Raw genomic sequence first — 21,615 nt, 5'->3', positions numbered from 1 at the left:
GGGAAGAAGTCCTTTAAAGCTGCAGTTTTTAACTTTTATAAACTTTATGTTTTTACATATTTGCTAAGACAGTCATCATGTCTTGGCAGTAAAATATGATACAGATAATGTGGCAATATCATGAAAAAAAAATGTTAATAAAAATTACATACTGCAGCTTTATGTTTTTCTGTTAGCAGGTGTTGCTCCCTAAAAATAAAAGCATGCAGTCGCTGTTTTGGATTAAAGAGCCTCACATAGAAAATTCGGCTAAGAATAATTATTGCATCTCAGAAACGTCGTCTGGCTCATCAAGAAGTCCAGATTTAGTTGTAGTGAAAATACAAAAATGTTAAAGCCTTATGACTGAATGCACTGAAACATTGCAATAAAGAAACACTTCGGTTAAAAAAAGAACATACAATGGTCAGACTGATAATCTGCAGGGAATACAAGGATCAACAACAGGGAACTCTTGCAAAGTTTTTTTTCTAGACATCCTGATGCAGAAGTCATTCCACTCTAAATTCCCAGAATACTTCAGACCCTCTGTCTATTTTAAAAGGTCAAACACTAAATGTACCATAATGCTCTTTAAATACACTCAGTAGAATGTTTTCCTTTTCTCTGCTATTGGTTGTAAAGTCAATCAGCATGAAAGAAAATAAATGGCGCTCCTGGATGGGTTTTCAGCTTTCCCAAGCTGCATTTTGTTTCAGTTGTTTCAGATTTTAGACTAGAAATAATTTGGGGTAATACCCTGCAGAAAAATCCCAGAAAACTGAACCATGAATAGACAGGAGTCCAATGTATATCACTTCTGACCAGAGAATTTCTTGTTCTCCTTCCTAAAAGTAATATGAGAGAAAAGTAGAGAAGCTCAAATTCACTTAACCACTTTGACACCGGAATGTTTCACCATCAGGAATTTGCTCCAAAATTGATGTCCAGTATAACCAAGAGAACTATAGAAGTTATAAAGACATTTTAACACGGTTAAAGGTGACCTATCCTTCCTTCAGCAGGGTAGGATAGTTGTACAAAACTTGATAATTATGTCTTTGTGCACAAAATCATTCTTGCATAATGAGATTTCAATCCCTACAGAATGAGCTGCTTAAGGGCCTCCTGTCTCTTTAAATCCAAATAAGCTGCTGCTGGTCACGCCCACTTTTACATGCAACATTTACACTTGCACGTAAAAATGGCTAATATATGTGCAATAATACAACCGCATATCTTTAAAAAGCAAAAGTGGAGCCTCCTACACAACCAACATAAATGCAGCAAGTGGTTTCTAGATGTTTAGTAAACAACAAAACACTTTTCCAGCAGCCATTGTACAGCAAAAACAGCAGTAAAACCAGATGAACAAATACACTTTCTGGAGGGTTTTGAAATGTCTCCTTTTAGAGTCATCCAAAAACAGTAACTTATTGCCAGGAAATAAGTTAAAGTTTTTGTTTTAATGTTAGATGCTTGCACTATGCTTCTGTCTCCTGATTGTTTATTTTGTTTTTATTTTGGCACCTTTGACGGTTCACTGGTGGTGGGGGGCGGGGCACAGCTAGCCCAGGTGTTTTAGCGGGTCTGGTGGCGCACCTGAGATTGATGAGTGACGGTGGCGCGTAAGAAGCTGCTGCTGCAGCAGCGGAGTTTTGGTGAAGAAAATTAATTGAAAAATACGGTGCAGGAAGGCTCTGGACCGAAAAAGAGTACCTTCACCTGGGGACGGATCCACCCAGACGGGGGCGCCGGAAGTTTTGGCCGGGATGAAGTTTGGTTTCGTTTGTTTTTGGAAAACCGGCTGGACGCTAAAGAACTTTAGCACCGGGGAGTTACACGCCTGCCAAGACCAACCACCGACGAAATTGCAAGAGGTGCGTTTTTAGGAAAAGAGGACCAAATCTATATATTTAAAGACAAAGAAAACAAAAACTATTAAACGGAGCGGCTGATGGATGAAGGATCGCGAGGACTCGCCCTTCTCAATGGATGCCAGCTGGTCGAGCAACGTGATCTACTGATCGGACATCTCAGGTCAGCCCCCACCACACTGTGTGTTCCGTCAGGTGCCCGTTTTGTTTTCTTCACTCTGTTCCTTTTGTTTAAATCATTAAGCACTTATTGTTGCGGCCCCTCTCAAATAAGAATGAGCCAGGCTGGGGGGAGCGGGACGTAACATTAAGCACTTTCTTGGCAGAAACCCAAATGGAAAGACTAAAACATGCAAAAAGTGAATTTTGTTCAACAGGTTCCCTTTAACACTGAGTCTCTTACTTAAAGTACCATGACTAATAACTGCATTGCGTCTGTTTTATCCTTCCATAACCTAAATGTTTTGATTGTAATGTTATTGATACAGGTGGAAATCACAATTATTCCAGCTAAATGTAAGATTTTACAATAATTCAGATCTTAATCTGAGTTATTGTAAAATCACTTAATTCATGAAGAATACATCCATCTTGGTCTACCACATTGGCTTTCACATTTCTGAAAATGGTCACAGAACATCTGTGGGTATTTATTTACAGTCCACCATGCATAATCCCAGCATTGGATGGAAAGTTATGCTGTTTTTTTACACAAACACGCCATCAGATTGGGATTTTGGGAGTTTGGAAGCTGGGTCAGCGCCTCGGGCTCTTTGTCGTGTTGCACTAGTCATTCCTGAGCAGTGTTTGTAGTTTGGTGGGACGCGCTGTTGTGCTGGAGGAGGCTGCTGCTGTCAAGGAATATGTTGTCACCATGGGGGTGTGTGTGCATGTGTGTGTTTGGTTTGTATTCGTTTTAAAGTGGGTGGTGCATGTCAGCGTTATATCCAGATAAATGCTTTCTCCTCAGGTTTCCCTGCAAGTAATGGCTGATGAATAAAAGTCTAATTCCAGTGCCGGCCTTTTCAAAAGGACTTGAAGATGTTGGAAGGATGACGTATCATGATAAAGTGTACAGATATCAAAGCCATCTGAGTGAATCTGCTGTTTAATTGCAAAAAAAAAGTGTCTTCCCATTGACTTCCTTTGAGGAAAAAGAAGAAACTATTAGGTTTTGATGAGCAGCTACTGTGAGGCATCATCTGCCTAATGTGGTGACTCTATGCTGCAGCCTTTTTCCAGCTGCTTCAACCATCAAATCATGATTTCCCCAGAGCTGCAGCTAATTATGTAATTCATGTTTGTATGATAAGATAGCAGATCATCCAAGCATTTCTTGAATGAACATGATTTATCAGATTTTTTTGGTGTGTTTTATTTAATTCTTTTGTGCCTGGTTATCATGCAAGCCATGATGTGATCAGATATCAGTCAAAGCATCTGTAGGCTGTTTTATTCATGTTTTTCTTTGGATAACGAGCAAAGGCGTCTCCACAGGTTGAAGCCAAACAAGTTCTTAGCCTCATGTTTGAACTGCACTTAGACGTTTGCAGTAAATGGGCAGCATTTTTTAGAGTTATGCTGAATCATGTTTCATGAACAAACAAGCAAACTAAATTAATATTTAATCTCCAGTCTTCACTTGTGTTACTGATACTTTCTAGTTACCTCAAGATTTTCCTGTTAGGATTTTCTTTTTATGTAGATTTTCTTGTTTTCTTGAGATTTAATCAGCACTTTTCCACTAAAATACTTGAATTACTTTTTGCCATATTATCTGGAGATATGTAATTGTTTTGGGGTTTGGCATATATCTCAAGAAATCATTTCAAACGTATTTTTTAACAGCAATCACAATGCATAGCTTTGATAATTCCTAGGATTAACAGGATTTTAAGCTACAGACGCATTAGGAAGCATAATTTTATGGGTTTGACATTGATGCCTTTTAAAATAGTCCATTTAGGACTTGGCTGAAGAAGATCAAGGAGTACAACTGCATGCAGAGCCTCTCCTGACACTCTAAATGTTGGTGTTAGTCGCTTTATTTACTCTTTATGCCTGCAGAAGCCTGCAGGTTGTTGTGTCCCCCAGTTTCTTTGTTGTGCTGTTGAAGTCATTAGCGGCTCTTTTCAGGGCACAGTGCTGCCCTCCTGGGGGTTGCTTGGTTATTGTAGTGGTTAAGGATAAACCATTTCTCATAAATCACCGACATTTATTACAAAAGCTTTAGTTTAATCACTTGGACTTAAGTTTTGAGTCAGTAATTTATTAAGAAAGTGTTCTGGATGCAGGTGAATCATATTAGCCGTGACTCTTGCACGAAGTTTAAAAATACCATTTGTCACTGAAAGTTACTGTACCAAAAACTTTACCCATTTTAAGTTAAGATGCTCACCAACACATAACTCGGGTGATTTATGGCTCTATATAAGAGAGATAGATCTGTCAGTCGAGTGGATTGTGTAGACAATAAGAAATGGGGCGAGCGGAGGCCTTGCTTGCAGAAGGGTGACTGAGCGCATTGTTGTTTATCTTCAGCACAATGAAGTCAACAGACCCTTGCTCATGAGGAAAACTCAGCCGGCTAGGTCACAACTGACAAATACCAAGCCCCGAGGGAGAAGAGGCGCTGCGTTAAGTTTAGCTTCGTCTTACTCAGAGCTCAGGTGAAGAACCTTGAGAGTGAGGAAGTTCATTAACATGATGAGGCTTCCACTTTATTTCTACTTAGGGTGCTGATGGTAAAAGCATTAACAACATGCAGGTGCCTGCTTGGGTGAGCTTACTACTGTTTGCACACAGCGTCAGCGGTTTAAGACTTAAAGCAGGTGAGAAGTGAACTCTGGAGCAAGTTTTTGTTTTTCAGAGGGTCATTTTCTGAATACATCTTAAAATAAACTTTAAGAAGCAGAAAACACTGGGTTTCGCTCTCCTGTCCATATATCACTCATTAACTGTGCATTCACATAAGCCCAGTTTAATCCACTTAATCCAACTGCAGTTAGTTTGTGTAGAAAGTCTGGTTTGTTTGGGAAAGTATGAATGCATTATTGAAATCTGTGGCCCAAAAAAGTGGACTCCGCCTACAAACCTAGGTTTATGTTTAAAGTGAACTTCGGCGCAGTACAAATGCAGATGTGAATGCCAGAGACCACTCCAAAGGCAGGACGTGGACTATAATGCAGGGCATTCTGGGTAAAACAAACTCTTATATCGAGCACTAGCAGGAGAAATGGCTCATAATCTGTAACAAAATACAAAAGAACATCCTGCAACCGCTAACTTTTGATGCTACTCCATTTTTGTTTACATTTTATGCAGAAGTTGTGTTCAGTGCTTTCCTTAGAGGTTTTGTTTTTTCCTTCAGTAGTTATTGGTGCAGCGCCACCACAGGCAAGGAGGGGAACAGGATTTTCAATTAGTTTGGTTGGTTTGACAGTGCAGAGTAAAAGTGAATCACACCAGCGGAAGATTTTACAAATGTTCCCTATTATAGAAAATCTTTGAATTCTGTATAATAGGTTCACCTTCCAGACTTTGGCTGATAGGTGAACCTTGGAAATGAATCCTTCTATTCAGCCTTTTCGCAAAGAAAAGAAAAATTGCCCTCACACAAGCAGAATAATCATAGACTGAAATTAGTAATTTAAATGTAAATAAATGGGAGCAACTTCAGGGGGGTGAATACTTTTGAAAGTCGCTGCATTTCTCAAAATCTGGACTCTGCTTCAGCAAATCAAAGCCATTTTTCCATCCTCCATCGTAGGGTCGCCTTCTTGTTAGGCATGTTTGATATATGCATGATCTCAAAGCATGTGGAGACATCATTCATGATGTTTCCTCAGGCTATACAACATGAGACACTCTAACCCAGACAAACCAGCTAGGGCTGAGAAGCCTTGACTTGTAACCAGGTAGCAACCATGGCCACCTGCAGCTCCCCTCTGCTGAGCCACAGCTGCTTTGAAGTCTCTTGTGCAACCTTGATTTGCAACTTAATGGCTGACAGGTCCAGGCAATGGAAATCTGGTTCTAAACAGAGAATTTAAGTGTTTTATTTTTTCACTAAGATTTTAAAGTTGTTAGCCAATTTACATGATTGTAAAAAAAAAAAAAAATCTTGGGTCAAATGGGCTTGGTTGTAGATCGAGTGACTTGCAGCCACACAAACTGATTCTGTTCAACAACATTCAGATGTCGGGTAGGAAATCTCGCAAAACCTCTCAGACCAAAACCGTTTTTAGAGAAAACAAACATGGCCGACTGGGAAGAGGCACTGGCGATAGTTTGAGTACATTTAACGAAGAAGAAAACCAATGCAAAGACATCGACAACGTTTATCTCAAGAGACAATTAACCAATCAATCATTTTATTTGCCACTACTAAAATCTTACACATCAAATATGTTTATCAATTTGTTATGGTTCAAAAGTAACTCTAAACAGCTGGGTTTTTAGCCTAGATTTATAGGAACTCAGTGTTTTGGCTATTTTGCTGTTTTCTGGAAGCTTATTCCAGATGTGTGGTGCATAGAAGCTGAATGCTGCGTCTCCATGCTTGGTTCTGGTTCTGGGGATGCAGAGCAGAACCAGAACCTCTCAGGAGACCTGAGAGGTTCTGAAAGGTTGGTACGACAGTAGTGACTTAAAAACAATCCTTGCGATTGTTGGAAGGAGGGAATTTGCATAAACAAGTGTTTTAATTCCTTTTATTTGCTAAACATAAACATTTACGGCATCAGTACATCATCAAAATGCTCCCAGTAATAAGCTAAGAGAGTCTTACTGATGGTACGTTATGTATGAACTGGATACAAAAGGACAACTCTGCATTCATTTTTGATCTTACAAGGGTGAAACAAATGAATTTATTCATTTTATTTTCATTAGTGATGAATGAATTTCATGTCTCGTTCTGTATTTAATGACAACAGGACCCAGTAACGTTTCGTTTTTAATTTAGGTCAAAACTTAGACACGTCCAGCTCTCTGTGGTCTTGGTTCACAGGTAAACACATTTCATTAACCATGTGAATCGTCACTGCTGCTGCTCCTCTCTCCCCGTGCATCGCGTCCTGTTTATCACGTTGTAGCACGCCAAAGGAAGCCTGATCAAGCTGACCTTGAGGAAGTCTCGCTCATAAGAAGCCTCACCTACAGGCCAAGATCTAGAGTCTGTCAGGATGATTTCTTATTCTATTTAATGGAAAAAGTGCAGAGTTTTATCACCTCCCGGGTTCATGGCTTGTATAAGGCTTAACTGGCTTCAAATGGTATGCCATTAAGTCAAAAAGCCCTGTACACAAAAAAGATGTCCTTAAGAGTCACTGTGATTTAGGTGCGTTGGAGGTGAATGGGCAATTTGATGTTAGACCGGCACTCTGGAGAACTGCAAACTGAGAAACAGACAACAATGTTCCGCTGTCTCCTCACTGACATTTCCCACAAAGGCATTTGTCTGAAGATAAGCATGAATGGAAAAAAAGTAAAGTGCTTCTTTGTCCTTATGCTCTCATCTAAGACCACACCTCAGTGATTTTCACTATTTTTTTTTTTATCTGAAGTTTTCTGCTGGACTTGTAGGGTAAAAATGAACTGGAAGTATTTAGAATTCTTTTTTTTTACTCTTGGGGTTTTCAACATTTAAAAATGTTAACTTATAAATTATTTTACCATTGGTGCAGTCAGAGATTAGAAATCCTGTAATAAAAATCCAATATACAAGTGCTGAACATTCTGCAAAAACACAAGATCTTAACAAGTATTTTTGATCAGATTCTACAGCAAATATCTTAATGGACTTAAAATAAGACAAAATTAATTTACAAGTAGTTTTTCAGCAAGATGTAGCATCTTATTTTAAGTAAATAAATTCTTAATATTGATTAAATATATATATATATGTTCCACTTACAGCATGGGAAAAATGTCTTGTTATAAGTGAAATAATCTGACAATGGAACTAGTACATGTTTATTAATTTTAATGAATAATTTATTAAGAATAAGCTCCAATATCTTTCTGAAAAGTTACTTGCAAGTTAGTTTTGTCTTATTCCAACTGTATTAAGATATACAGTATTTGCACTGGAGGCTGGATTGAGAACACTTTGTAAGATTTTGTTTTTTGTACTGATAGAAATGGCAACAACCTGAAAAACCAGTCAATTTTCAAATTGCATGCTAAAGAAGCAAGCAAACTCTTGTTTCTTGTTTGCAGCTGAAGCTAAACAGTTTATTTCCGTCTTTTACTTTCTTCAAACACTGTAAAGAGTTAGAAATTGTACAAAATTTTCAGCAGTACTCTGACAATCAAACTGATGTTATGTCAAACTTCGCAATAAAAAATAAAGCAATTTATTTCTGAATTTATCCGAAAGGTTAACGAGGAACTCCAGTTTCTCTTATTTAAGTCTCTTTCCTCATTTGTAGTTGGAAATATTTGTCCTCTTGGCATAAAAACATAATTATAAGCCTTGCAGCTACATTATAATTCAGAGTGCCTAATGAGACACCTCAGATTTTCCCCTTTAATTCCATATTTGCATCGTTTTCACTGAATTGTTTCAGCTTGGAAATATTGCCTGAGTACAAATGCACAAATTTGTTTTGGTTGCCTTGTTAGACTTGAAAGTCGAGACTCATTTTGAAACTATAAAACTGAAAGTGCAGGGATAAGATTGTTACAAATGTATGGAGGAGGATTGGGGTCACTGAAAAAAAAAACATATTTCATTTTTTCCTCAGAATTTTGACTTTAATCTTCTGAGATCAAAAGTCAGAATTCTGATAAAAACATCAATATTCTTTTTTCTGTGGCCCTAAGTCTCTTCCACAAAATATCCTAGAAACGGCAATAAATACATAAATAAATGACTGTGATTTATTTACGTCCAGTAACCATATTGGATTTGTGGGTTGTAGTTTGTGAGAAACCTCCAACTCTCCTTCTGTACATTCCAACTTTCCAACTTGGTGGTGTTCTGGTTTTATCATTCTGAAATGGAAACTTTTCTCTTGACTCTACAAGTGAAAATCAGCAAATGGCTTATAATGCTACAGCTGTCACAAAGTGGAACCTCCATCATATGAACAGTGGGTGACATTACATACAGCTGAGTTTCAATATATACTCACAGCATAACAATAGCATAAAGGAGAAGACTAATATTTTATGTCCAGCTGAGATTTGCATTATGCTCCGGTTGCAGCCAGCTACTGCTGTTCTAACATCTAATTCCTGCAAGTAAAACAGAAACCTGATAATCTGCCATGATAGAGAGACTATGAGATACAGCAGGATCTGCCTCCTGTTGTGCGTACTTGTGCACACAGACTTGAGATTACCGCTCAAATATTACAAATCGTATGCAGAACTGCTCATGTACACATCCCCTATGCTCCCTCGGCTACAGCTACTTAGCATATTCTCTTCTTTACCTCAATATATCCTAATTTGGTATTCCCAAATGTAACTGAGGCTGATATTATAGGAAGGTTGTGCTACATATAATGTGATGGTAGATAGAAAAAAGAGGGATACATTTCTGCCATAAAATGTTTATATTAATCTATGGAAATTTTCAAAAGTTGAGTGTTTGACTTTAGAAACTCAGAAATTAATGCTTTTTTTTTTTAGCACTTTTTAGAACTTTGAGTTTTTTCTAGCAAATTTTCAACTTTCAAAACTCTGAAATAGTTTTTTTTTTTTTAAATGTTGAGATTAATCTAAATATTTTGACAAATTTACTCCTTTTCTCTGTCTACAATTGCTCTAATAAGAAGTTAGTGAGCAAAACATTCCTGCAGCTCCGTGTTAAAGATAGTCTATGCTGCAGGTATCCTGCTAAACGGTGGTAAAGACAAGGTAGAAATTACAGTTGCTTTACTAAAAATCTCCATTATGTTATTTAATTGGTCAGTGATGTATACTATAAATATTTCAACATGGAAACTCAATTTGCAGATTCATTCTACTGTAATATGATTTGGATCTTATACTTGCATTCAAAATCACATACCAGTATTTTCTTAAGATGATTTAGATCTTATAGTATATTTTTAGCAACAATAAGATGGGACCATATGGCCTTATGTTAAATCCTATGTTACCAGGTAATCTGTAGTGTTAAAGAGGGGTTCAGGATTACAAATCCCAGGTTCTCTCAGATAAACATGCCAATATTGCATTAAAAGTACAAAAAAGTCTAATTTGAGTATACTGAATCTGACATGTTGGCTTGATCTAATATCACCATATATGAGTAACGTTTAGAAGACTAAATTACCTGATAATAAAAGTCGTCAGCTGGAGATTTAATATAAAGCTCTGTGAATAACAGGCCAGCTCTTATCATTACTGAAGGATTAACTGATGGACTTCTGCCACGCAAACTTATTAAGGTCCTGAAGAGCCAGGCCTAAATGAAAAATGTATTGACCCAGCAAGGCTGTACTGGAAAACAGCAGCCACTAATGGCCTCGGAGTCATCTGCAAAATTTAATCAGTTCACCAAAATGGGAGTATTCCATATTTGTTTTCACCTTATACTTTCCTGCAGAACAGCTCAGCCCCAGTAATGAAAGGCCCCTAAGCAACCTCTCTAGAAATCATTACAATCCCACTTTACCTCTAGGGTCACTAAACTAATAGTCACTCACCTGTGTGACAGGAAATCTTTCCCAAGTTGCCAATAGGGGGCCAGCAGGGTTGTGTTTAAGGTTATGGAGTTGAGTCCAGCCAGAGATGGCGGTTTATTGTTCTGATGAGTCCCAAGGAGTGAGAGCATCAATTTCACATCAGAAGCAATGAATCACAAATGAAAAGGACCGGGGTTGCACACATGCATTACTAATTGCCTGTTTGGCCAGCAGTGGCTGCGTTACGTCTCGTATTTTAGACACAGGAATTAACTCTACTTAGGTATGTTATCATACACTACCTCCTAACAGAGAATACATTATAATAAGTATTTTTGTACTTCCCACCAAAAAATGTTGGAAACTGAACCTTTTTTAGGGAGACTTCTTATGCCATATTCACATTTTGCACTTTCATTTGGGATTCTGCTTCTAAAAACAACCAAGCGCGTAAATAAACCACCCAGCTGCTTTTTGGCAATAAGTTAATGTATTTTGGTGTCTGGAAAATGAGCCATTTCAAAAACATTCCAAATGCAACGCCACAAATCAGCAGGCACTGCCCCGCCCCCCCCCCCCCCCCGTTACCTAGCAACCCAAGCTGAGCCCCAGCATGTTTGGTCAGCTGGTTTTAGTGCTGTATAATGGCTGCTGGAACAGACAAGTGTTTTGCTGTTGACTTACCATACAGAAACCACTTGCTGCATTCTTGATGGTTGTGCAGGAGGTTCTACTTCTGCTTTTCAAAGATGTACGATTGTATGATTGCGCATCTGTTCGCAACCATTTTCACATGATGGTGTAAACATTGAGTTGGGCGGCATGACCAGCAGCAGCTTATTCGGATTTAAAGTGACAAGACACCCTAAAACAGCTCATTCTGAAAGATGAAAATCTCAAGATCTCAGGATGATTTTGTGCAAAAAAATAAATTTAATGAACATGTAGAAAGGTTGATCAACGTCAATCATCTTTTAAGTACATTTAGACATTAATGAGCATCCTTCTGGAGATGCTTCAATCACAATTTCAAGTTTCTTGGAATGCAACAACATCTCTCCTGTCTCTAGTTATTAGGGAAGTTCTGTTTTGTTTAGCCTTAGCTACTTCAAGGGTAGAAGTAGGTGAAGGTTTCCATTACAAAACTGTTCTGGTCTTTATTTTGTTGGTGAATCTCTCAAAGGGATCGCAGAAATCTGCCCAGGAACACAAAGGGTCATCCAGGTATTTTCAGACTTGCCTCAAAGTGTTTCAAGCTTCATTTTTTCTTCTCATTGAACAAAAATGGTAAACATAAACTGACCTCATCTTGGGGTTTCCTTGAAATATTCGAAGCTTGTTAACTGCAATGATTTTAAGTAGGATTGCAAGAGAGAGAAAAAAAATTTGAGAAGGTTGATTAATAATGTTGTTTTTCTCGAGCCCTCCGACTGTGGGCATTCTGAGATAAAAACCCCAGCAGTGCTCATGTGTGAGTAATAATCAGTGTTCAGACAGTGTGCAGTTTGAGTCTCAGAGGAGCCGCCTCACCTTTTATCTTACATGGAACACCATACCGAGCTCGCCGCTTTGTCTTTTTCTCACGGCAAAACTGTTGTGTCCTCGATATGAAATGGTATCATCAGGTAACCGCATCCTTCCTACTTCTATTTTCGCCGGCCGTTTCAGATAGCATGCGTACACCACAGGGAAAGTTCAATTCGTTTGCTTTACCCGACGAGAGCCTGCACGAACTGTGAGCTTTTACCTCTGTAGGGGGTTTTTTCTACCACACAGAGGAAGAAATGAAGAAAAAACCCGACAGACGAACAGAGACAAATCTATATAAATAATTGCTAAGTGGAGTGGAGAGGAGTTGCCCATCATTCAGACAAGAAGAGTGTGCAATATCTCCGGGAGATTGAGAGTCATCCATCACTGCAAGACTTTAATTTGAGATGTTTAGGACTGTTGCTGATGATTGTCTGGAGAGGCAGGGGACGTCTGGTCTTTGGAGGTCTGCAGGGGTCTTTGCCTGAGTGTGGCTCACAGTGGGGGAAAAATTGCTGCCTGACACGAAGCCCGTTTACACAGGCACAATGCAATAGTTTCACCCGAGATTGGCTGCGAGCACACAGACAGAACAAGCAAATCACTGTCTGATTAGCATTCAGATGCTTGAAAGTGTGGAAGCAAGTTTCTGACAGCTTATTACATCTTTTGGCGCTACGGTAATGCACGCCGACAGATGCGCTTTGGTGCACGCGCACACACTCGGACACACCTCATTTAGAGCGGAATGATGTCAAAATGAGTCCATTGAGTGGGGGGCGGAGATTGCAGAGCCCAAGGTAAAGAGAGTCTGGAGACTCCAAATAATCTCAAGTATTGATTCCATTTGAGCCCCGAGGCTCCTGATGGACACACACTTAGAAATGCAGCAATAGGTGGCACATCCGTATGACTGATCACTGTAGCTCTGCTTTATGGTAAGGCGTGCAGACTATCTATAAATAACAGCTCTCTCTAATCAAACGGAGCAGCAGATCCAAAGACATGATGACAGCTTGGTAGACGTATGCTGTAATTTACCACAGAGCACTTAGTCTAGCCATTAAATTTACATGGACACAGTGGAGAGTTGACTTTTCCTTTGCCTAGGCATGCCACAGCTGATGTATAACCGCCGACCCATGATGGCATTGGATGACATATTTCACTTTGGAGGTGTGCAGTAGTTTTATACGGTGGCCGACAGGTGCAAATGCGCAGCAAAAGAGAAAACATGCGAACAAAAAAGAAGACACCCCCGAATGAAATGCAGCAAACAAAAAGAGAGACGCAAACACCCCCGAATGAAATGCAGCAAATAAAAAGAGAGACGCAAACACCCCCGAATGAAATGCAGCAAATAAAAAGAGAGACGCAAACACCCCCGAATGAAATGCAGCAAACAAAAAGAGAGACGCAAACACCCCCGAATGAAATGCAGCAAATAAAAAGAGAGACGCAAACACCCCCGAATGAAATGCAGCAAATAAAAAGAGAGACGCAAACACCCCCGAATGAAATGCAGCAAATAAAAAGAGACGCAAACACCCCCGAATGAAATGCAGCAAACAAAAAGTGTTGAAAACGGAAGTGCTCCAGACCACTAGGGGGAGTCAAAGAAAATAGTATTCATTTCTATGGGACCAGATGCAAGATTCAGAGAAAGAAATTTGAAAGAAAGTAAAGGTATCTCTCTGAATCTTGCATCTGGAAAGTGTGATTATTGTGAGAAGTCTGAAACAATAGAGCATGTTATTTTAGAGTGTTGTAAGTATGAAGAAGAGAGAAGATGCATGCTGAGAGAGTGTGTAGGTATTAAAGAAAGGTTTAATTTAATAGAATTTTTGAGGAGAGATTTCGGGAGTAGACATATTCAAATAATTATTCGGTATCTTAAAAAAACAAAGCTATTTCATAGGATATGAGTAGAGCAAGTTGGGTGTGAATGTGTAAAGAATATCAAAGAGGGGTATATAAAGTTATAAGCAAGTTGGATAATATAAGCAGGTGTGTATGTGTGGGGGTATGTTTAATCAGGAGTTAATGGAGGGAAAAGGTAGAAAGTGAAAGTTTATAGACCATCTCGAACCACACTCCATACTGGTAAGTGGCGGTAATGCTACTGTAAGTTTGTTGCCAACCGCCAATAAATACCAAGAAGAAGAAGAAGAAGAATCTTGCATCTGGTCCCATAGAAATGAATACTATTTTCTTTGACTCCCCCTAGTGGTCTGGAGCACTTCCGTTTTCAACACTTTTTGTTTGCTGCATTTCATTCGGGGGTGTTTGCGTCTCTCTTTTTATTTGCTGCATTTCATTCGGGGGTGTTTGCGTCTCTCTTTTTATTTGCTGCATTTCATTCGGGGGTGTTTGCGTCTCTCTTTTTATTTGCTGCATTTCATTCGGGGGTGTTTGCGTCTCTCTTTTTATTTGCTGCATTTCATTCGGGGGTGTCTTCTTTTTTGTTTGCATGTTTTCTCTTTTGCTGCGCATTTGCACCTGTCGGCCACCGTAGTTTTATACCCTAAAACAAACCAGAATTATAATTAAATGTCAGTTAACTCAACAAATCAAAACAATCTGGATTTGATTAAATCTGTGCAGTGTGTGGCCGCCTGTAACAAGATAATCTGATGTAAAGCTGTTTGGTTTTTGACATTGTGATGGGATGCTGCATCCTGTCCTGTTAGCTGGACTGGCATCTATCCAGCGTAGACAAGACGAGGGCAAGAATACAGAATGGCATTATTCATGCAAGGAAAAAGGAGGTTATCTCAGGAGAATATCATGTTCCAATCATCGAGTTGGTGAAATTAATGCCTTCATATGCACCTGAGACGGTTAGTGGCGTTGGCGTTTCATAATAACTCCAAGTATATTGCATGTGTCTTGACTTATCCCCCCTCTAATGCAGTTATAATACCTGAGTGGTCGGTGGCTGCATGCCTTGAATGCTCATTTTCTGCACAGCAGCCTCTGTGTACTCAAAGTGTCCGGCTTCTCCTTTTCCCGAGACGCAGACTCCTTGGAGTATAATTTGATTATTCCAAAGCAGGTGTTTTCAGCTGAATGTTGATAAGAGAACTGAGCGCCTCAAACACTTAAGTAAGGGTGCATTAGATCTCCCTGAAGCAGTGGAGGGTAAAGGCTTATTTTTCATCTAATCTGCAAGTGAGGATGGGATTCACTGAAAAGCCGCATATGGTACCTCTGCAGACTAGAAAAACATTGCAAATACCGAGAAAATGAGGGGACTGATCTTCATTATCCCTGATGCAAAATCAGCCATGCATATGGCATAAAAAGTCCCAAAAAGTGGATTAAGTTCAAGTCAGTCCATCTTTCTGCTACTTGTTTGCAGGAAGAGATGCATATCTAATGTAATCACAACTTACAGCAGGTTTGCACAATCAATAGGTCTCTTCAAATTTGTGTCAATGCATTTCCAATGTCGCTCTTTTGAACTGACAGTTATGTAATGGAAAAAATTACATCTATAAGCCAATTTTTTGTACAAGCTTAACTCGCACCCCTATAGTTAGTATTTTTCAGTACTGGCCCAGTAGATTGGGTCCAAATAAAAACAAACTTCTCAAGCAAAGTCTACCATGTGGCCTAAAATGTCCCAAAAAGTGGATTAAGTAATGCCGGTCCAAGTGGCTGTCACTTGTTTGTAACATACAGTAGATAGTACATTGCAATGGGTTTGTAGAATCAATAGATCTCTTTTTTTATCAATGTATTTCCAATGTTGGTTTATATTTCTGAGCCTGTTTCCAAGCATTACCCTAACCCTCGTCGGTTTCTTGAACACTCTTTTGCCGCATCATTTAAATTGTTACTCTTTTCCAGTATTGTCTCTATAGACCGAGTCCAAACAAAAGACTTTTAAACAAAATCTACCATGTGTTGCCTAAAATGGCCCAAAAAGTGGATTACGTTCAAACCAATCCATGTTGATGCTGCTTGTTTGAAATATATGCACATCTAATGTCATTGTACTTTGAATGAGTTTGCAGAATCAAGAGATCTTTATTTTTGTGTCAATCTCTTTCCAATATTGGGTTTCTGAATCAGTGGCTGCGCAACGGAGGAAGGTTTCATCTGTGAGCCTTTTGTTTCCGAGCAAAACCATAACCCAAGCCACACTATCTGCATTTCCATTATAAATGTGTGTAAAACTTTGTCAACGTCTATTGTCTAAAAAATAATAAAAAACACAATAACAATCACACATGAATAGGTTTTGCGTAATAACTCACTAAAAGACATGATGCACCATCATCCTCCAAATTCCTGTCATCTTCGTAGTTGTTTAGTACTAACATCCTCTTAATGATCACATGACTTGTCTGATGCAAAAGTGTTTCCATAGCAGTGTTGTAAAATAAACTAATTTCGATGCAGCTGAAAACCCAACTCATCCTGGTTTTTATCCGAAGACGTTTTTTTTTTACATTGCTGTTTCTAATACTCAAATTTATTGTCGTAATTCCAATTTGCACAGTTTTACAGTCAATAGAGATGCAGCTACTCTCCTGTCTTCCAACATAAGAATAATTATCCTTTTGCAGTATTAACCAATGATATGCATGTCTGTTGGAGTTATTGTAAGTTCCAATGTGTTTGCAGAATCAACAGATCAATTTACTTTAGTAGAATAGACACTTGTTGTTTCATGAAGACTGTAAGCAAACAGGAAACCTTCTCAAGCCAAACCAACTCTTTATTTTTCTCTTGATGTCTTTGCAATCTGTTTATCTAAATCAACAGCTGCTAGTGTATCTGTGATCCTGTTTCTACCTCTAATCAAAGCCAGATTCCTTCAGATTCCCACCTTTCAGAACGTAAAGAAGACTCTACAGACAATAGGAATCCTCTCAGGCATGTAGATCGTGTACGATGTTCAACTCGACACTTAACTGCGTTACCAGAAAAGACGAGTCTGATGCATTCAGGTCATATCTTCCACTTGGAGCGGAGTATTAATTCCCACGTTTCAACAGATCATTTCAGCGCTGATTGGATGAGATGGGACTTCTTTTTGTGCTGCTCCACGTCATAAGCACAGCTCTGAACAACTTGCCAAAACCTTTTGACACAGCGTGGTGAGATAATCACAGTTGAGCGCAGAGTTAAAAAGCCGCACAGCCCTTTTCATATGCAGATGAACCCAAAAAAAGAAACTCAGACCTACAACTTGATGTCGGCGCACTCGCCGGATCCCGACACGTGTCTAATTGATGCTTTTCTCCCACCTCATTTCGCTCTATGAGCCCCGACAGAGAAAAAAGTGGCGGCAGTGCTCGAAGTTAAACCGCATTACAACACTATGAAGGGCACACGTTTCATCCGCTTCACTGGAGGCTTGCAAAGGAAATTAAAGCAATAACTTCATCAAACAGAACATCCAGACTGTGGAGTTGTTTAATGTTAAGTACTTTTCTGTTTAATACTAACAGGAATATAAAACACACTTACCTGTGATGGTAACTTGGAAGCTGAGGAGCAGCCAGTTTAATCCAAATTCTCACTGAATCAAACTGTCCTTCCACCTTTTACGCAAATGCGGTCTCCCTCTTTCTCCTTTCACTCCTTTTTTTTTTTTAATAATTCCTTTTCTCGCCCTGCTTTCCTCTTTGGCGCCTTTCAGTCATCGTCCCGCTCTGTCTGTGTTCACTTTGAGCGCGAGCTGGAGCATAACGGGACCGCACGCGCCGCGCCGCACCGGAGGAGACGAGGTTCAGAGCTGGAGAATGCACAGGAGCTGTACCTAAAGTGAAGTGCGTCCGAGCGGATGCAGAACGACGACCGAATGATGGGGAGGTGGGGAGAGGGAGAGAGCGAGAGAGAGAGACTGAGTGAGCAGGGCAGTGTGTGTGTGTGTGCGCAAGGAGGAGAGAGGAGGTGTGTGTTTGAAGCAGAGAGAAAATGTGAGGAGGGTCTGGGAGTACTGCCGGCTCGGTGGTGAGCGACGGTCGTGATTGCACTGGCGTAAGGCAGGAGAGCAACACCCCCCACCCTTCCCCAACTCCTTCATCAGATCCCCCTGAGCACCGAGCATCTTCATCATCAAGCAGATTAGAGCCAACTAACACCCCACCCCCATCACCCCCTGAAGACACACACATGCACACACACACAGCCAGGGCTGTGCTCTGTGGTCACAGGGGACATCCTAATTGGAGAGACTGTTGGAGATGCTTCTTTTGTCTGAAGCTCATGCGGTGGCCAGGCCTTTGAAGATGAACTTGGGGTTTCTTTTATCAGTTTTTCTCTGAATTTTCCTTGAAATCCTTGGCAGCACATTGCCATCCAAAAAGAACGAAGTGTGTAAGAAATGATAGATTTGCCACTGGTTCAAGTAGATGGGTCACCTTAAATCAAACTCCAGTCCTCCAGGGTCGCTCACCTGCCTCTTTCAGGTGATGCAGGTCCTGGTCCAACACTGCAGAAAATTTTATCTTACAAAGCATTTTAGTCTCAATTATATAGAAAATATCTTGGTAACCTTAAAATAAGACAAAACTAACTTACAAGTAACTCTTCAGCAAGCTTTTTTAAAGTAAATATTGTCTAAATATTGATTAAAAAGTATTAGTTCCATTTATTATAAGATATTTTTCCCATGTAAGAGGTGAAACAATCTGCCAGTTCAACTAGAACTTCATATCTTGCTGAAAAGTTACTTTTAAGTTAGTTTTGCCTCATTTGCTCTAAAAACTATTAAACATACTTGATAAGATTTTGTGCTTTTGTAGATTGAAACGGCTGGATTATCTCCTCAGTATAAAAAAGTTCTCCAGAGTCCTAAAAAAAATGGAAGTATTTGAATCTAAAAGTTGCAGGACAAAGCTGGGTTCCCACCGACCGTAAAATTGTGCAAAATGGAATTTCAAAAATAAACTTGCATAACAGAAGCACGCCAGTTTAGAAAACAACTCGAGTTTTTCCACAAAAAGTTGTTGCTCTAGGATGAGAGGTGTTTTTATTTTGGTTGTATCAGAATTGGTGTATTTAACAAATCAGTAATGGAACAACCAGATGTTTCTACTGGTGGAAAAGAGGAAGAAGATACTTCTACGTTAGTTTTGTCTTCAAGTGTATCAAGAAATTTGCACTATAAACTAAACCAAAAATACTAGGTAAGATTTTGATTTTGCATCCATACTTTTGGAAAGCAACCAATCCAGGAATGCCAATCATTTTCCTTGGTGCTGATTGGCTGAACCTCCAAAAGCGGATATAAAGAAAATGTTCAGTTCTGTGGTAGAGGTAATTAATGCACATTTTGGTATATTTGGTGTTTGAAGTGTTTGAAATGAGTGATTATAAGCAGTTTTAGAGGTTATCTCAAGTAAAAACATAATATCTCCCATTAAAACATATATGTATTTTTTTTTTACAACAAAAAACTCATAAATAATCTCTTTCACATGAATGAATCAATAATGAAAAGTTTTATTTAAAACCTTTTTAAAAGGGTGAAAAACCCCTAAAATCTGATTTGTCAGCCTGTTCATATGAGGATATTTTCAGTCATTTTCAAACAGCATTTCTGCCTGAAATGGCCATCTCCACTTCAGTCTGTTTCCCTTTTCCATTTGATGCATCTCCTCCATGGTGCAGTCCAGGCTGGAAGCATATGGCTAGCCATCAAACTGAAATAGCCCTCATTATACTGCTCCGCAGGGTCATCTTCTATGAATATGCCCATAAAACGTCAGCCTCAGCCTGTAAACAAACAAGTGTGCACCAATGATGAATATATTGGTGATTGGTCAGGAAAGCGGGAAAACTGAGAACACAGCAACGATAATCTTCAGCGGCATAACAAGACCGTTCTGATTGCAGAAATTGGCATGTGGGAGAAAACAATGACGGCGTGTTGGGGTCGCTGCAGGTGGATAAATGTACTTCATTTTTGCCAAAGTACTCACATTTCCAGATTAATCTCAGACATTTTCTCAAAAAAAAAAATAATTAAAAAAACATTTCTGAGTTTGAAAAGATGTTTTTTTCTGGAAAAAAGAAAACTTTGGGATTAATCTCAAACTTTCAGATGTTTTTTTTATTGCAAATTTTCCACTTTTGGAGTTCAGAATTGTCCTACTTTTTCTTTCAACATTTCTGAGATAAATCTAAGAAATCTGAAATGTACTCTTTTTTTCTATCTACAGTAACCCGAATACACCACTGCAGAAAACTGATGGAAAATTAAAAGTCAATTTAGTTTCTTTTCCCACATTTTTATTTTATAAAAGGTACTTTGATGATTTTAGATTCTCAAGTAATTAATCTATTCTTTGTTTGAAGCCATAATTTCATCTCGCTTGCAAAATTCTTTGTTTCGGCTCCTTTCTTGCTCTCCAAAGTGTTGGAGAGCGTTTGAACCATGGTTTATTGTGCTTGTTGGGATGTTTCATTATTCTTGACAGACTGAAAGTTGAGTAAGCACAATGAACCAGGTGGAAAGTCAGGGTCTAAGATTCAAGTTTGGCATCTGAAGGGAGTTTTTTCACTGATTTCCCTCACATAAATCTTAATGTTGCTTTTAAATTGAAAGATTTCTTCATTAACACAATTGTCTGCTTCTCCTTTTTTCCTGGGCTGCTAATTGGTGTGTCCTCCAAAGGAAACATATTTTATTTAATGTTTTTTTTTGTTGTTGTTCTATTTCTTCATCTTTGTTAAATGATCAATGAATATCTGTAAGAAATTGCAAACCATCATTGTCAACCTGATTTTAAAACCTCAATATATTCATTTTCCAACAAATTGATATTGTACTGCATTGCAATCCCTTAAAAAGAAACAACTTCATTTAAAAACTACTTTTTGCGTTTACTTGTGTTGTCTCTGAATAATATTTAAATTGATTTTTATGTTCTGAAACATTTAATTGTGACAGACGTGCAAAAAACAGTAAACTAGGGGCAAACACTTTTCTACACCACTATAGCGTCCCGACATTGTCGGGATGCTCTTGCATAGTAAACAGTTTGGGATAAACTCGCCACCGAAGTCTCGCTCGGGATAAACAAGCACACATTTACGTTGAGCATAAATTCAGCCTCGCTGGTTGCAAAAAGCTGCAGTTTTTTTCTTCAGTCTTCAGTCAGAACACAGCGTGTGGCTGTCAGCCAACATTCATTAGTTAAGTGAGCAGCAACACTATAGCTGAGCTGCGAGAACTTTGGCTTGTTCAGCTGCTGAGCAAAAACGACAACCACTTCATGTTTACTTGATAGTTGCTGGAGAACAGCAGCAGCAGCCTGTCAGAAAGCTTTCAAATGAGTCCGTATGATCGGATCATAAACACAGACATGAGTTTTGAATGAATGACTACCTTAGATTGATGCCACAGACCAGACATGTCTCCGTACCAAACTGAATACAAGAACTTCAGTTTGCTGATAGTGCAGTAAAATGAGACATTTGTATTATTTAGATTTGCTACATCAAGACATTAGATTGAGTGTAACTGTTTGGAAAATATAGTATTTCCAAAAAACATAGAGCCGCATCCCTCAACGATTTCTGATCATATCAATTGGTAAAATATTATCCGATTTCAAAACGTTCAC

The 21,615-nt window shown here is 39.0% G+C and overlaps 1 protein-coding gene across 1 annotated transcript in view; it reads right to left on the bottom strand.

Annotated features, from left to right (window-relative positions):
* The window catches only part of LOC102224576 (cadherin-12-like), a 188,379-nt gene extending 170,469 nt beyond the window's left edge, over positions 1-17,910 (bottom strand). Inside the window, exon 1 of the mRNA XM_023326567.1 lies at positions 17,510-17,910. The gene's annotated coding sequence lies outside the window, so the exon portion shown is untranslated. The remainder of the gene's footprint in view (positions 1-17,509) is intronic.
* Between the last annotated feature and the right edge of the window lie 3,705 nt (positions 17,911-21,615).

The sequence above is a fragment of the Xiphophorus maculatus genome, chromosome 21 (genome assembly GCF_002775205.1).
Source record: "Xiphophorus maculatus strain JP 163 A chromosome 21, X_maculatus-5.0-male, whole genome shotgun sequence".
NCBI lineage: Eukaryota > Metazoa > Chordata > Actinopteri > Cyprinodontiformes > Poeciliidae > Xiphophorus > Xiphophorus maculatus.
The sequence above is the reverse complement of the archived record's forward strand: the minus strand, read 5'-3'. Positions and strand labels throughout refer to the sequence as shown.